This window comes from Tamandua tetradactyla, chromosome 7 (assembly GCF_023851605.1).
Source record: "Tamandua tetradactyla isolate mTamTet1 chromosome 7, mTamTet1.pri, whole genome shotgun sequence".
Lineage (NCBI taxonomy): Eukaryota > Metazoa > Chordata > Mammalia > Pilosa > Myrmecophagidae > Tamandua > Tamandua tetradactyla.
Window position 1 is genome coordinate 7,313,314 of NC_135333.1, and position 16,981 is coordinate 7,330,294.

At 38.8% G+C, this 16,981-nt stretch overlaps 1 long non-coding RNA gene across 1 annotated transcript in view; it reads left to right on the forward strand.

Annotated features, from left to right (window-relative positions):
- The window catches only part of LOC143690794 (uncharacterized), a 32,464-nt gene extending 22,382 nt beyond the window's left edge, over window positions 1-10,082 (forward strand). The window contains exons 2-3 of the long non-coding RNA XR_013179184.1: window positions 5,005-5,119; window positions 5,357-10,082. This is a non-coding gene — a long non-coding RNA (uncharacterized LOC143690794). The remainder of the gene's footprint in view (window positions 1-5,004; window positions 5,120-5,356) is intronic.
- The last annotated feature ends 6,899 nt before the right edge of the window (window positions 10,083-16,981 follow it).

The following is a 16,981-nucleotide window of genomic DNA, read 5'->3' on the forward strand; positions in this document are numbered from 1 at the left end:
CTTTGTTACTCAGCCGTGCTTGGATGAGTCTGTAATTTAAAGCACTCTCATGGATCCTGATATACTTGTTGAGTAAAAAGGAACATTAAAAGGGGAAATGAAACTCACCATCATAAAATATTAGAACCACAGAAGAAAAAGGAAAAGACCAATTCTCTACCCTTTTGTTTGTTACTTTTATTTCTTAGAGCTCAAGAAACTGGTGAGTAGGAGGTAAAGAGATCTTGGCCAAACTTACACATGTAGATTGATCAAAAACATTGATGTCTATTACTTGATGGGCCACTGATTATCCAAATAATATTGTAAAATCACTTTAGCCTCTTTCTGTGCTTCAATGTTCACCTCTGTAAAATAGGATTCAAATTATATTTGCCCCACCATGGTTAAAAATGTGAATGTTAAAGTGTGAGGCTGAAATAATAATTTATAAACAGTATTGTGATATGTTACTGTTCAGTATTCATGGGGTAAAATCTCTTACCTACTCGCTGCTGGTGAGTAACAGTTGATTTGGGGTGAAGTAAAAAAATAGCAAGGACTTATTTATAGTAATTTCCCAGTTATACAAATTTGGCCATTTATTTTTCCCCCTCCACCATCCTAAAGGTCAAAATCAGTTGAATGCTCATTAGGAGCTCCTGTAGTGGTGGACCAAACCAGAAAGTATAAAAGCAATCCCATCATTTTTTCTACTCATTAGCACTGTGTCAAAAAATCATGTTGGGGAAGACAGTTAAAGCTATGCATTAAAACAAGAAATATTAGATCAACCATGAATTTTACTTGTCCAGACCATCCCTAACTGCCTTCCATGCCATCTGCTCCTCTTACCGCCTGGATTTCTCATATGATAGTTGATCCCATTTTTGTTTGTTGGGTTCCTTAGACAAACTAAAGTCTAGGTTTCGAGGGATTTTGTTGTTGTTTTGTTTTTAATAAGGCAAATAAATTAGTAGTTTTTGTGTATTTTCACAGAATATGTTGCATTCTTCTGGAATTCCTGTGTTTGATCAAAGACATTTAAGAACCTAATATGTCCAAGGGAGCTTTGACAGAGACTAGGGATACAGCCGTAAAGAACACACAGACCCAAACCTCAAATAGTTCACATTCAAAATAAAAATAAAGACCAAACTTTTAAAGATTTTTCCTTTAATGTACAAGTGATACGTTTTATTATATTTCTTACAGCTAAAGCAAAGGAAGAAATATAAAATAATGCATTATCCTGGCCACTCACAGACAACCACTTCTAACATTAATGTACACTTATACATGCATGTTTAAAATGAACTCCTATTTGAAATATCTACTGTTTTGTAAATGCTTTTTTCCCCAAGAAACATTTCTCCACGCCAAAATCTGTGTTACTATCTAAATAATTTGATGTTATCATAATTTATTTAAATTATTTCTGAACATTTAAGGTTCTGGTCAATGTTCAATGTGTTGAAAAATAAATACAGAGGTTCCTCTGGGAATGTGGCACCTGAGTGAGGCTCACTGAACCAAGTAGCTGCAGCAGCAGCTAGGGAGAAGTAGAGCCTTTACTCTGTGTGAGTCTGGCTTTCTCTGTGAGCCAGGGAAGAATATGGAGGTTAACTTTAGGGAACTTTTGTGTGACGACCATAAAGCAGAAGATCCTTGGTAGAACATGCACTGCCAAGATCTATAAATCCTTCTGTGGAAAGGTTTATTTTGAATGCATGATTGTCCCATCTCCCAGGCCCCAAGAAGACAAAAAGAAACTTACGGCAGGCAGACTCTGGTGGCCCACACGATCTTTGCCTGGATTCACTCCTTTGTCTATTCCTCTCCCCCTGGGTGTGGGAGGGACCTATGATTTGCTTCTAACTGATAGAATATGGCAAAGTTAACAGGATGTATGTGATTATGTGTCCACGATTATGTTACCAAAGAATGTAATGCCCACTCTTGTAAGGAGGCTCTTTTACTGGCTTTGAGGAAGCAGGAGGTCATGTTGGGAAGACCCACGTGTAAAGAAACTGCGGGCAGCTTCCAGCCAACAGGAAACTAAACCCTCAGTCTGGCAGCCCGTAAAGAACTGAATTCTGACAGCAAACACATGAACTTGGAAGTAGATCTTTCCCCAGCTGAGCCTTTCCTAAGCTCACAGCCTCAGTTCCCATCTTGATTGCAGCATTGTGAGACCCTGAAGTTGACCCCAGTTAAGCTCTACCTGAATTCCTGACCCACAGAAACTATGAGATAATAAGATTGTTTGTTGTGTGTTTTTTAACTTTTGTTTATAGTAGAATATAACATATATAAAAAAATGTTTTTTTATTGTAGAACATAACATATATACAAATATGAGGCTTTCTCCCTCAACTCCAGCCAAACTTGTTCCTTTACCGTGCACTGGTTTTTCAAACACACTCAGCATACTTCAATCTCAGCACCTTTGCACTTTCTGTTCTCTCTGCTTTAAATGCCTTTCCTCCAGCTATCTCAATGGCCATCTCCCGGTTTCAGATCTTTGGTCAAAAAGTTTCCTTTTGGTGAGCCCTCACTTGGAAATCCTATGTACAACTGCAAACAGCCCACTACCACCATTATGACATTCCTTGTCTCCCTTCCCCTTAGCACTTATTATTTAATATAATATATGTTTTATGTATTTTGCTTGCTTACTATCTGTCTCCTATCTAAAATATAAGTACTATGTGTACATGGCTTGGTGTCTGTTTATTTTTAAATTTTTACTTCTCTGGTGTTTGGAACAGTGACATATATTAGGCACTCAGTAATTATTGGTTGAATTTATTAAGCCTTTCTCAATTTGGCATAATAGTTTTGTTTTCCCGTAGCCTCAATTCTTCCATGGATTGGTGGGCTGGTACCACATTGCAGAGGTGTGTTGGTGATTAAAGTTCATGGTTTTAATGTCCTAATTTACTTTGGCTAATAGGAGCTAGAAGAGGTCCTTGAGCTGGGGGACTGAGACGGAAGGAAATACAACATATAGGACTCCCCAATGTATAAATCAATGGATTCTGAAAGTTCATTTATAAGTCACTTTTCTGGACATCCTGATCTTATTTTAAGAACACAATTGGGCACAACTAGTCATCTGCAGGGAGCCTTAGCAAATGAGAAGGTGCCAGAACCTGGAAGGACAGGAACAGGTGTCCTGGACTCAGAGGGAGTTCATTGTGACTGGCAGAAGACACTATCCTGAGGGCAGGGACAAGGACAGCAATCAACATTAGAGAGGAACCAGAGGAAATGAAATGTCCCCATTGAGAGGTAGAGTTTAGCAACTCACAATCAAGGAGTAGTGAGCCCTAGAAAACAGATTTATCAAATACACTGTTTAGACAGTACAAAGGTAAGCCACAGAGTAGAAAAGATATTTGTAATAATTATATCTGATAAAAGACTCATATTCAGAATATATAAGGAGCTCCTTCAAAAAACACAGAAAAATCAATAGAAAAAGAAAACTAATTTCAAAAAAGATAATATCTGAAAGTCTCATAATTATCACTTGTGTATGTTCTCAGCATTATTTGGAATCAATAAAAGTAAAGCTACAATGAGATTTCACACACACCCACCAGAATGGCTAACACCAAAAAGACAATACCACATGTTGGTAAGGATGTGGAGCAATTAAAATTCTCATACATTGCTGGTGGAAGTAAAAATTGATCAAAAATACTTTGTAAAACTCCCACTCAACAGAAATGTGTGCATCAAAAAGCATGTCCAAGAATGTTCATAGCAACTTTATTTAATAACCTAACCTGGAAACAATGTAGATGTTTATCAACAGAAGAATGCAATCAGGAACTGTGGAGTAGCCATACAATGGAATACTACATGGCAATGAGAATGAAACTATTGCTGTACACAATAATATGACTGGATCTGAGGCTTTATAAAAGTTTCGTGCTCTAAGTTTACTTTCTTTCAACTTATAACCTCCAGATGGTTCCTAGGCCACATAAATCCTGAAACCCAGAGGGGCCAGGTTCTCCAAGTTTATCAACTAATTACATCCCCCATCCTTTATTGTCAACACCTCCTCTCAAAACGAAAAAGTTAGAATGGGCATTCCCCAAATATCCCTATAGATTAGGAGAAGAATCAGAGAAGGTGGAAGATTTATAACAGATAAAACAGAATTTAGCAAATGAGTATGACTGCTGAATCGCTATATTGATATTTCTTTTAGCCCCCAGTGTTTTGGAGCAGCTAGAAAGAAAAATCTGAAATAGTATAATAAGAACTCATAACAAATTCTGAAATATGTTCTGTAACTACTTGTTAAAATGTACTTTGGAGATTATTGCTTTTTCTTTTTTCTGTATATATTTTACAATATAAAAAAATTAAAAAATTAACCTGTAATAATGGAAGAATGGTAGTAATTACCTTTATGGAGCAGGGATATGCTGTAGTCACTAGAAAGGGACATGAATATTTCTGGGGTGATGATAACATTCTATTTCTTGATCTCTATGGTAAGTACACAAGTGTGTAAATCAAGTTATACACTATAGTTTTCTGTATATGTCGTATATTTCAGTATAATGCTTATCTAAAATTTAAAGTAAAAAGAAAGAAAGAAAGTGGTCAGTATCAAGGAAGCGTATCATCATGTAGCAGGGCTCAAAATTTCAGGCAAGGGGTCAGGAATTAGAACCTAATTCAGGTAAGGGGAGCTGACAAGAATTATGCAATATCACAACCAATGAAGAGGGAAGTAGAACTTGGGAGCTAGACAGACAGCTTTTAACCCAGACAACCTGCTATTTACTACCTTGAGCCACTGAACTAACCTCTCTGGGTCTGTGTTTCCTCATTTGAAAAACAGAGATAATACAAAACTCTCAATGTTTGCTTAGTAGAGAGAATGGGCTTAATAAATATTAGTTATTATTATTATTAATAATAGTCATTTTACCTCAACGGCAATGAGAAAGTGATTAAAATTACCAGACTATAGATATTGTTCAAACTTCTGTCTCTTAGGAACACTGTAGAAACCCACTAATGAGAACCAAGGCTCAAAGTCAGAGGTGAACAAGCGCCGAGTGGGACTCAAGTGTGTTCCTGAGTCCTGTAGCCTGAGTCTGCAAGGCCCCAGGTAAGGAGAGAAGAGGTATGCAGAGGGTGAGCTAGGCCTGCTGTGTACCTTTGTCTATAAATATGGCTACAGACAATTTCTACCGTCTTCATATATCAGGAAGTGGAGTCTCCTGCTCTCCTTAAATCAGTGTTGGCCCTGACTTGCTTTAACCGAGAGAGTCAAAATAGCTGTGTTGCTGGGCCAGTTCTAGGCCTAGTCCTTAAAAGATCTGACAGTTTCACTTTGCTTTCTTAGAACCTGGCGACCACACTGTAAGAAAGCCCAGGCTATCCTGGTAGAGAGAACACATGGAGAGGCTCTGGAGGATGAACTGCCACATTAGAGAGACCATTGTGAAGGAGAACAAGAGTGCTCCAGCTGACGGCACCAAGGACCAAGGCATTTGAAGCCTTCTTACAACCCAACCCAGCTACTGGTTGGATGCAGCCACGACTACCCCTTAGTCAACCTTGTAGAGCCGAAGAATTGTCAAGTGGACCCATAGAATTGGGAGAAATAATAAACAATTGATTAAGCCATTAGGTTTTGGACTGGTTTGGGTTGCAACAGAAGATAACAGAAGGTACTATACAGAAATAGTACCTGCAAGTGGGGTGCTGCTGTAACAAAAACCCAAAACATTTGCATTGACTATGATGTCAGGTAGGTGGAGACCAGAAAGGTGGTCAGAAGAACGTAATTGAAGCAATGAGGAAACTGCTTTTGAAAGTCCAAAGGATGATCTGTGCTATGGAGTGGCAGAATTTTGGCAACACTGTTGCCTGTGATAACAAGGAAACTAAACAATGTACTTAATGTACTTGTAGATCTGGCCAAGGAGATTTTTCAAAAAGAATGTTGTAAGTGCCAACAGGCTTATTTTAACTGCCTGTGATAAATTAAGAGAAGAGAGAGAGAAATTTTAAAGCAAATGTTAGAGGGTATATGTCCAACCCATTTCTTTTTCTCAGCACTTCTCATGGAAAAAAGAAAAAAAAATTCTGAGAGTAAGAAGTGGTCTCAGGGAAAAGAGAAAATTCTGGGTTCTGCTATTAAAACATGGTCAGGATCAAAACAAGAGTGGCTATAATAACCTGTGTTAAGATCTCATAAAGACTTAAGGTGGTAACTCATAAATCCTTTCTTCTAGACAGATGAGCTTCAAAGAACCTTAAGAATGTTGTTCCACACATCGTGACTTGCATCCTAATACAGAAAGGGGCTTGTCTTGAAAAAGATTTGATAAAGAGAAATCCCACAAAGATTTTGAAGGAGTTGCACCACCTTGAACTGAAAGGGACAGAGACAGTTCAAAATGAAAAGAGACTCTGGCCCACAACTTTCTTTGAACAAAAAAGAAGGCTGAGAAAGCAGAACCAGCTGTAAGCATTGTTCAATTACTGTGGAAATGGGAACATGACTCAGAGGACAAAGTCAAGAGCTCAGGGGATGGAATTATGTGTAATGGCAATAATGGATTAGGAAAACATACCCAGAGAGCAAAACTGGGCCCTAATCGAGGAACATTCTGTGTCCTCCACCAGAATCAATGACATGTGCTTAGCTGGATTTCAGACTGTCTATGAACCAATGACTGCTAAGGGCCAGAGATGGCAGCTATCCCTATTTCACCACTGGATATTGGGTATATGTAATGCAGATAACATATAATTCACAGGAACCAGAGCAAAAGAAGTCACACCTGAAGAGCTTTTTCTACATACTGACCTTGATGAAGATCACAAGATACTGGACTTTAAGCTTTGTTCTGTAATTAGGGGGTATGGAGAGGCTAGTTAACTCTTGTGGCCAAAGGATGAACTGTAGATGATTTCTAAAGATGGCCACCAACAATTTCCCCCATCCCTTTATGCTGCTCCTTCCACAAAGAAGTAGAATTTATTTCCCCTCCATTTGAGTATAGGCAGGCTTTTTTTACTTGCTTTGATAAAACATGTGACAGGAGTACCATTCTTGGTCTTCCAGTCCCAGGACTTAAAAGGCATTATAGCTTTTGCTTTTGCCCTCTTGGGATCCAGCTGCCATGAAAAGGAGTTCAAGATAGACTACTAAATCATGCACTACTAGAAAGTAGAAAGCAAAAGGTCCAGCCAGTCCCCAGTCGTTCCAGCTAGGTGCCAGGCATGTTAGACAAGCCATCTTGGTTGTTCCAGCACCAGCTGAGCTCCCAGCTGAATGCAGCTGCACATGTGACCTCACCACATGGAGGAGAGTTGAGTTGTCTCCACCAAGCCCTGCCAAAATTGCAAAATCAATACAAATAAATGGAGGTTTTTGTCTTAAAAGTCACTTAATTTTATAGCACAAGATAACTGAAATACCTGATATAGCCAACACAGAAAAGGTGTGGAAGTTTTCATAATCCTTACCACAATCTACAAGGCCCTAAGACAGCTGTTCCCATGCCTACTATTCTTATCTCACCTAATATTCTCTTTCACTTTGCTCCAGCAAAGCTTACTTTTTTGTTTCTTAAACATAACCTCATTCATCGTTGTTCCCTTCTTAGCGTACTGTGCCTCCCATATCTTCACCAGCTCCTTCCTATTATTCAATCTTAGAGCAAATGCTATCTCAGAATGGCCTCCTCTGATCGCTCAAAGTAAAGTGTGCCACCTGGCCACTCTATAATTTCACACTGCTTTATTTTAGTCACAGAATTTAAAACTCTTTGAAATTAACTAATTCTTTTATTTTTTTACTTGCTTCTTTGTCCATTTTACTCCTCCTCTCCATTAGTGTGATTTCCATGACTGTAGGTACCCAACTTTCACTGTTATGGCTGTATTTCTGGTGTCTAGAGTAGTTCCCAACATGTGGTAGTAGAATTTTTTTAGTGAACAATCAATAACAGACCTAAATTGCAGAAATAATAAACTCAATATCATATGTTTGATTCAGTTAGTCAGAAACTTAATTTTACCATTCTCTATTTCTTTGGGAGTTAAAAAATGGATTGGACATGTTTTTGATTCTACAGAAACTCTCTCTGTATGTGTATTGTGCATGGGATAGGGAAAAAAATTTAAAAATCTTTAATACAATGTTATAAATGCCTGTAAGTAGTATGTGCAAGAAGTAGTACAGAATTTCAGGTGAGGAGCGGTGACTTCTGCCTGGAGTAAGTGGTAGTAGCATGTCATTGAGAGTTACAGAGAGTAGGTAACATTTTAGTTGCTATTTGAATAATGACAAGTAAATGAATAAAGAGGGCAAGAATTGCACACAAAAGAAATACCATGAACAAAAATATAAGTGGTTGTGGGGCAGGAAGGAGGGACCGCAATGGGTAAGTCTGGACGGAAGGATGGGAACACGTTATAAAGGGCCTTGTGGGTCATGACATAATTTATACTTTATCCTACAGGCATTGTGGAAATGAAAGCATAACCCACTTTGACCCACTTTGGCAGTCCAAACTCTGAATGTCAAGAACTAATGTATCCCTCGCTGCAGTCTTAGACCCAGGAGTAAGAATCCCCTAGTTCTAAACCACTGGTGATGCTTCTGTGGCCTGGGGAAGAAATCATTGAGCCTTGGAAGCTAGGAAAAGGAGGGGAACAAGAGCAGTGATCCTAAAGAGGAAAGAACTATGTGAGGTGATCTTGGGATTGTAGACAGGATGGGGAGCAGATGGGGCAAGGGACCAGTTGGAGGCCTCTTTGAAAGGTGATGGAAACAGTGTGGTCCAGGAGGTCGTGAGCAATGAGGAATAACACTGGTCTCAATCCTTTTTGGTTCAGTCTTTTCCCCGTCCTCCTCCTACTTTTCTCACCATGGACACGAAGGGGAAGTGCCATGGGTGGGGTAGAAAGGGAGGTGCAGTGCAGGGACATTAGTGCCAAGATTAGGGGCTCCTTATCCTTCTTCTCTCCCCACACAGTCAATACCATGGACTGTTGTTAAGGTGTGAGAAATGGGGTGGGGTGGAGGAGGAGAGGGAAAGTCTCTGATTTCTCTCCTCAACACCCCTCTCTTTTGCGCCTTCCTCCACTGATGGTCCTATTTCCAAAGGAGATTCATACTAGAACCAGGGAAGGGTGGAGATCTTTTAGGGCTGAGGCGAGCAGGTCATGGGACAGAGAGGAGTGATGGACTCAAATGTGGTGTTATGCAGCAATTGTTCTGCAATGGTAAGGGAAAAGGGGATGAAGAAGCAAAGCATGGATGGGTGGGTGTGTAAACATCTCCGGTGTTTCTGAAGAGAGGAAAAGGAATCTTTGGAATCACCCAGTTGGGGACATATGCAAGTGGCAAGTATAAGTAAAAGTAACATAGATACTGGTGGAATATAATAGGAATATCATAAAATACTGAGGTACAGCGGTCACTGTGTGCTGAGGATGGCAGAAAAGAAGGAAGGCAGGTGGCCCCACATGGTCACTTAGGCAATCAGTGCTAAGTGCTAAAGGACTCCCATAGGAGAGTCGTTGGCATTTCATTAAAAAAAAATGGCTCCCACAGGGCAGGACCAAGAGGGTGTAAATTGGATAAAAGCATGCTAGTCATTTGCTAGTAAGCTTGCCTTTTTTTTTTTTTTTTTTTCCATCAGGAAGCTTAGAGGACACATTTCAAATCTGCTTTTAAACTTTTGGCCACACTTCTAGAAAAGTTTCCTTTCTGGAAGTGCACCGCTTTTCTAAAACAAAACAGAAATGTTAGATTGCTCCCTCTCCTTCTCCACCAATATCTCATTACATGATTATTAGAAGTAATTGTTTAAATTTAATCTTTAATGGAGTCAGTTTAATTACTAAAATCTTATAAATGATCAACAAGTTAAAAAGAACATTTGTACGTGTTAACAAGGTTTCAAAATATTTAAACTAATTATTTGGTTATATAAACAACAATTATTTTTCACGGAATTGAAACATTAATGTATTGCCTTCAAGAAACTGTGTACTCAAACATGTTATTGTCAGACTGAACAGCAAAGTAAATCCCTCACTGTATCTCCCTCACTGTCTCCTTGACTCTAGTATTTTGTGTTTTTATCTTCCCTCTTCAGACTTTGGAGGAGTTGAAGGTATGGTATGGAAGAAAAACATTTAGCTACAGAGAGTCACAAATGACTAAACAGTAGACTGCAGCTTCATCCTCTCTGACTGCATTCTTGGTGTAAATTCCCTGTGGAATTTACTGTGAAATAAGAGGGAATGTATACCTACCTGAAAAAAAGCATCTGATGAACAATATCATTCTTTCATATATAAGGAGCTCTAAACAAGCTTATAAATAGAGTTTATTACTTTAGGAGGCTTTATAGTTCACTGGTCATTGTTATACCAGTAACTAATTTCTTTTTAAAGGAAGCTTCTGGAATCCTGCTTTCACTTCCAGAATTCTGGTGGAGAAAAAATTCTAGAAGGGGTTTCTATGCATCCTCCATAAAAATAGCCCTGCTCACATGTGTATATTACATTCATCCTTGTATCGTATGGACGATACAATGGTCATTACTCTGATGCATTCAGATGTATTAATATACATTTATAGTTGTACATGTAGAATAACTATATAAATATTATTTTCTATATAAATGTTATTAAAATAAGTTGTAATCTTCTTTAGGACAGGGTCCAATCTGTTTTATTTTGTGTCTTTGTATATTTGTCTGGTTTTAGCACAGTGCCTTGCTGCTAGTAAGTACTAAATATTTGTTGGATGGTCTATGGTCCACTGCACATAAATGTTAAGGATAACCACAGAAAAAATAGATTTGGACAAGTTTTGCTAAAATATATTAATCCCTTAAAAGTATAAGCTCTATCTCTTCCATAATATATTTCCAACACCAAACATTAATTAAATCTATAAGATTTATTTTATTTTTTCCATAACAGGTAGACAAGCTTGACAGGATACTTCAGGGAGAGAATAACATATGACTTCATAACACTCTCTTTCCTTATTGTCATCATAAGCACTTAATCCCTGTCCATTCAGCTTATATAGTCCTGGCTGTGAATATCATCTGAAATTATGATATCCTTCAGGCTTCTCGCGTCATCACTTTCCATTCCCTCCAGCTTGTGGAGTCTCATTTTAGCCGTGGGTATCACGCGACATGGCATGTCTATCATGTCACTTATAGAGATACCATTGCTATTTTACCTTTACTATCCAATGATCCCACTCCAACACCAAGTATCTGTATTGTGCTGTGCTTGTCTGAGCACATGCACAGCGTGTCTGAGAGAAGGGCTTTGCTTGCAGCAAACGTTTCAAAAAGAAAATGTGAACAAGGCTGTTTCTTGGTGTTTAGTGATAAATTTGTTCATAATATTCATATAACTATAGCCCACATCACATTTTTCCAAGAGTAAATGATCACAGGAAAAGAGTATTTTCCTCTAAGAATATCAAGAGTTTCAATTATACTGCAAATCCTCGGGCAATTTCTCTAGATTGCTGTCCAATCAGTGAAGGTAGGGATTTTGGTAACCTGTTTTTCTACCCAGGAATATCTCTTTAGAACTCTTATTTTCATTTTATTGCTATTTAGTTTCAGACCTATAAACTTAAAAAGGAAATACAGAAATGTAATAAGGGGGACAAATAAAGAAGTCAGTGGAACAAAATACTTTTTAAAAATGACATGGACCCTGTGGGATTTCCTTCCTAATAATCCCCAGGATCATCAAAAATAGTTCCTTATGCCTCTTTTGGACCTACGAAGTTCTAAATCTTGACCCCCTTCTAGCTTGAGCACCAAGATGGGAGGGTAGGAGAGCTCAGAGCAGGGGTGCCTTGAAGAGCAGCTGCCACTTGGTTTGTGAGCTTACATTTGCCAGTTCTTCCTTTAGTCAGTTGCCAGGTTTCTAGAGTGTTAGAATAGTAAACAGTTGTTTCTCAGAAACAGAGATGGGGTTATTCACAACTCCACATGCTAAATTTAAATTTAATAAAGCTCTTTCCTAACAACCTAGGTCAGTGATTTTCAACCGGATGGGGTGAGGAGAGCTTAGTCTCCAGCGGGTAGGATTATAGTTTTAAAAAGCTCCCCAGGTGATTCTGTATCTCACCTCCCAATTCCAGTGTCTCATCAGAAAACCACTGGCATTAGATCTTTGATAACTTTTGGTGGGCTTCTCTTGTTCTTTCCTCAGTTTGCCTACAATGCCCCTGACATTTTGAAAAGGAACCCATGATGCATTTAAGGAAGATCACATAGGGAGATGTCATATGTCCTTGCCCATTACCCCCAGTGTTGCCTTGGGACCTTTCTCACAGTTAGAAGGGAGTAGTAGCTCAAGGAAGTGAATAGTATAATGAGAATGAGGTGGGTATAATTAAATGTTGACAACAGTTGACTGAGAGTCTTAGATTTGATCCTTGGAGCTGCCAGAGAGTTAGAGTGTGAATTTGAATGTCATCAACTATGCCTTCTATAATCCCTGTATAACAGGGATGACTGCACAGACCAACGACACTGAAGCCTGGAGCAAAAGACTGAAGGGGGAATATATGTATCCTTCCATGCACTACCCTGTTCTTATACTACAAAATTGGGAAAGAAGTTTCCTTCTTGCAGAGTCTTCTGGAAGAGGAATAACACAAAATATCATTTGTTTGAGCTGTGACTGAAAAGACTTAATATCCTTTGAAATCTGAATATGTATAAAAGCACTCCAAACAAGTTTGTATTTTCAAAATTTCTGGTAGCTTTCTGTTTGGTAAGCCATGAAAAAATTGCACGTAATTGTGGAGAGCAGTGTTGTTTTTTTTTTTGTCCAGAGACTGACACTTGAATGGCTATTTAGTAAATGTAAATGAAAAGTGAAACCCAAGAATTGAAAATGGACACTATGGCAGACACTCCTGGATGGCTATCCCAGGGCTTCCCAAGAAATGGTAATACCTATACTACAGCAGTTCTCAGAATGGTCCTGGAACCTCTGGAGGGTATCTGAGACTTGTCAGTGGGCGTGCAAAGTGGGAACTATTTTCATAATAGCATTAAGAAATTGTTTTCCTTTTCCACTCTCATCCACTCATGATCTTACAGTTAAGTTTTCCAGACACTACTTGATCTGTGAGAGTGCAATACAATGCAGAAGCAGACAGAAGAATCCAACTGTCATCTATTAAGACAGATAATAAAGATAGTTGCAAAAATATAAAATAATATCACTCTTCTAACTATTTTTTTGAAAATAGAAATATATTTCATAAAAAATACACCATTTATGTTAAATTTGTGTTTGCATATAATGGGTGTATTATTATTTTTAATAAATTGATAAATACTTTCTAAATTTCTCAGCTTTAATTTCTAATAGGATAAATATTGATAGCTAGAATCTGCATAAACAAAAGCTCTTTGGGGTTCCTTATTTATTTATTTATTTTTGCATGGGCAGGCACTGGGAATTGAACCCCGGTCTCCAGCATGACAGGTGAGGGTTCCTTAATCTTTAAGAGTGTCTTAAGACCAAACTTTGTTTGAAAACTGCTACTATTCTGGGCGGGCCGCGGTGGCTCAGCGGGCAAAGTGCTTGCCTGCCATGCGGGAGGACCTCGGTTCGATTCCCGGCCCCAGCCCATGTAAAAAACAAACAAGCAAACAAAATACAATAAAAACAAGAAAATGTTTAAAGATGTTTCCCTTTCTTCCTTCCTTCCTTCCTTCTCTCTGTCTTTCCTTCCCTTCCTCCCTCTCTCTTTAAAAAAAAAAACTAAAAAAAAAAAAAAAAAAAAAAAAACTGCTACTATTCCACCTGTGAGACACATTGAGGTAAACAGAGGATGGGTTAGAGACACCACCCAGCAGCCCTCAGGGATCACTTTTCTGCACAGTGTACACACCTGTAGAGAAGCTCTGGAGCCCAGTAGCCATCCCCAATCTCCTTTCCGCCCCCTATCATAGAAGCTGGGGAAACACACAAACAATTGAACAGATATTTGCAGCTAGAAGTGGCCATGTGTCTCAGTTATCACCAATGAGATATAAGTGGAAATGGGGTGGTGGTTTTTTTGAGAAAGCTTTTGATTCCTTACAAAAAGTACAGATGGAAATAAAAGACCATACTGGTGGGCGGTGAGATGTGGCTCAGTGGTAGAACTCTCGCCTGCCATGCTAAAGACCGGATTCAATTCCCAATGCCTGCCCATGCAAAAAAAAAAAAAAAAAAGACCACACTGGCACTACTACTTTCTTTTCTTCTTGCCTTGAGTTTTTGTAGCCGAGGCAGCCCTATGGCAGCCATGAGGGGCGAAGAATATGGCTTTTTGTATGGTAGAATGTAGACTATCTTAGCATTGTTACAAGCCTCCAAATATTTTTGTCACGTCAGAAAAATAAATCCTCTTTGTTTAAGCTACTGCTAGTGTCACTTTCTGTACTTAGTATCCAAAAGCATTCCCAATGGATACAGTTACTTAAAAAGTTAAGGCTCCTATATGAGCAAATTAGGCACGGAAGGAGAAGACACAGGGAACAGCCAGAAGCTTGAAGTCAACAGAACCTGAAAGAGAAGGGAGAAGAAGCTGCCACATGCATTGCCAAGTGAAGAAAAAGCCAAGGAAACCCAAAGTTTGCCAGCCAACCAGAAGAATTGACCCCAGGAGGAAGCAGGCCTTCTAGCTTCTGATACCATGAGCCAATAAATTCCTGTTGGTTTGAAAATCACTGGTTTACACCATTGATTTGCCTACACAGGAAGAGAGATGCCACATAAAAGCCCAGGAGTTTACATTCTACTCATCTGTTCTCCTTCAGGACTGATTCTATCCATTCATCAAACAAGAACCCTCACAAATACACACTCCAGACCTGCTGACTCACAATCGAGATTAACAAGATACCAGTGATTCAGATCTACATTAATGCTTAAGACAATTGGTTTAATTGATGTCCCTTAAGAAGCATCCAGAAAGTCTGCAAACCAAAAACAAAAAATTCTACCTCATCAAGTTATTGATCCACTTATGAGCTAAATTTGTTTATGGTATGAGGATTGTTTTTCGCTATTTGTACAAACAAGTCAGCTGGGATTCTTTTGGATTGCATCTAGAGATTGCATTGGATCTGTAGGTCAGTTTGGGGAGTATTACCAAATAACAAGTGCATTCACAGACCATTGCCCTCCTGCTGATGCGGGACATGACATCTAGGAGTGAAAGTCTCCCTGGCGATGTGGGAGATGACTCCCAGGGATGAATATGGCCCTGGCACTGTGGGATCAACAAAACTATCCTGACCAAAAGGGAAAAAGAAGTATAACAAGGTATCAGTGGCTGAGAGAATTCAAACAGAATTGAGAGGCTACTCTGCAGGCTGCTCTTATGCAAATTTTTGTTAGGCATAGCTACCTATCATAATTTGCCAAACCCCAACCAAAACCATTCCAGCCAATCCTAAAGAACACCTAGGGCAATATATAAGGTTCTATAAAGGTTCCATGCATTAGGATAACTTTCCGGAAACCTACAATATCCAGATGGGTCTCGACCAGATAAGTCCTGAAATCCAGAGGGGCCAGCCTTTCCAGAATATCAGCTAGTTCCATCTCCCGACCCCTTATTATTGAAAGCCCTTCCGATATGGAAAAGTTAGAATGGGCATAGCCCAAATACCCTGAAAGATTGGGAGAAAGATCAAAGGTGATGGTGGAGTTATACAGAAAAGGTAGAGTTTAACAAACGAGTACGATTGCTGAATGATTATATTGATATTTCTTTTAGTTTAGAGCAGCTTGAAGTAAAAACCCAAAATTGTGAAATTGTGACCCATCTAAACTCTGAAACCTGTTCTACAGCTAATTGTTGTGCTATGCATTGAAATTTATTGCTTTTTTGTATATATGTTATTTTTCGCAAAAAAGGAAAAAGCAATGATAAATAAATACTCCTACAGCACAGATGTAACACTTGCTGTATAAATGAATGGAAATTCTCATACACAACAGTACATGCAATAGTAACAGGCAATACAAATAGTCACAGTGACTGCATAACAAAAAATGCAAATATTTTTGACATTACATCTGTGCTGTTTGAAAGAATTATGCATCCTAGCAAAACCATGTTTTAATCCTGATCCATTTTGTGGAGGCAGCTTTTTCTTTTAAACCCTATTTAGTGCTATAAGTTGGGAACTTGATTAGGTTATCTCCATGGAGCTATGACTTTCCCAATTATGGGTATTAACATTTGATTAGAGGGAGATGTGACTCACCCATTCCAGGTGGGTCTTGATTAGTTTACTGGAATCATTTGAAAGAGGGAACATTTTTAGGAAATTAACTTCAGAGTCCTGAGAGCCACAATAACCATGAGAGCCCACGCAAACAGAGACCTTTGGAGAAGAAGGAAAATGCCTCTGGGGAACTTAATGAAACAAGAAGTCTGGAGAGAAAGCTAGTAGGCACCACCATGTTTGCCATGTGCCTTTCCAGTTGAGAGACAAACCCTGAATGCCATCAGTCTTCTTGAACCCAAGTATCTTTCCCTAGGTCCCTTAATTTGTACATTTCCATGTCCTTATAACTGTAAACTTGCAACTTATTAAATTCCTGTCTTTAAAAGTAAAAAAATAAATAAATAAATAGTTATGGCTGCAATATGCTAACCTGATCTGTGCAACAGAGTAAAGAGTTATCTATGTGGCAGGTGGAATTGCAGTGCTACAGGTTTGGTTGCCTTGAGAAAAATGTTTTATTATCCATTTTTTTCTTAAGCATACTTGAGATGCTCTGTGCCTGCAAAAAATAGAAAATGAATACTTATGGAGTATGTCTGTGTGTGTCTGTGGGTGGGGTGTGTGTTTTGTTTGAAAGTTACTGACATCTGCTGGGCCAGAAGCAGAAGAAGCTATCCTGAGGCCCTAGTAAGAGCTGCAGTGTTTGGGCATTA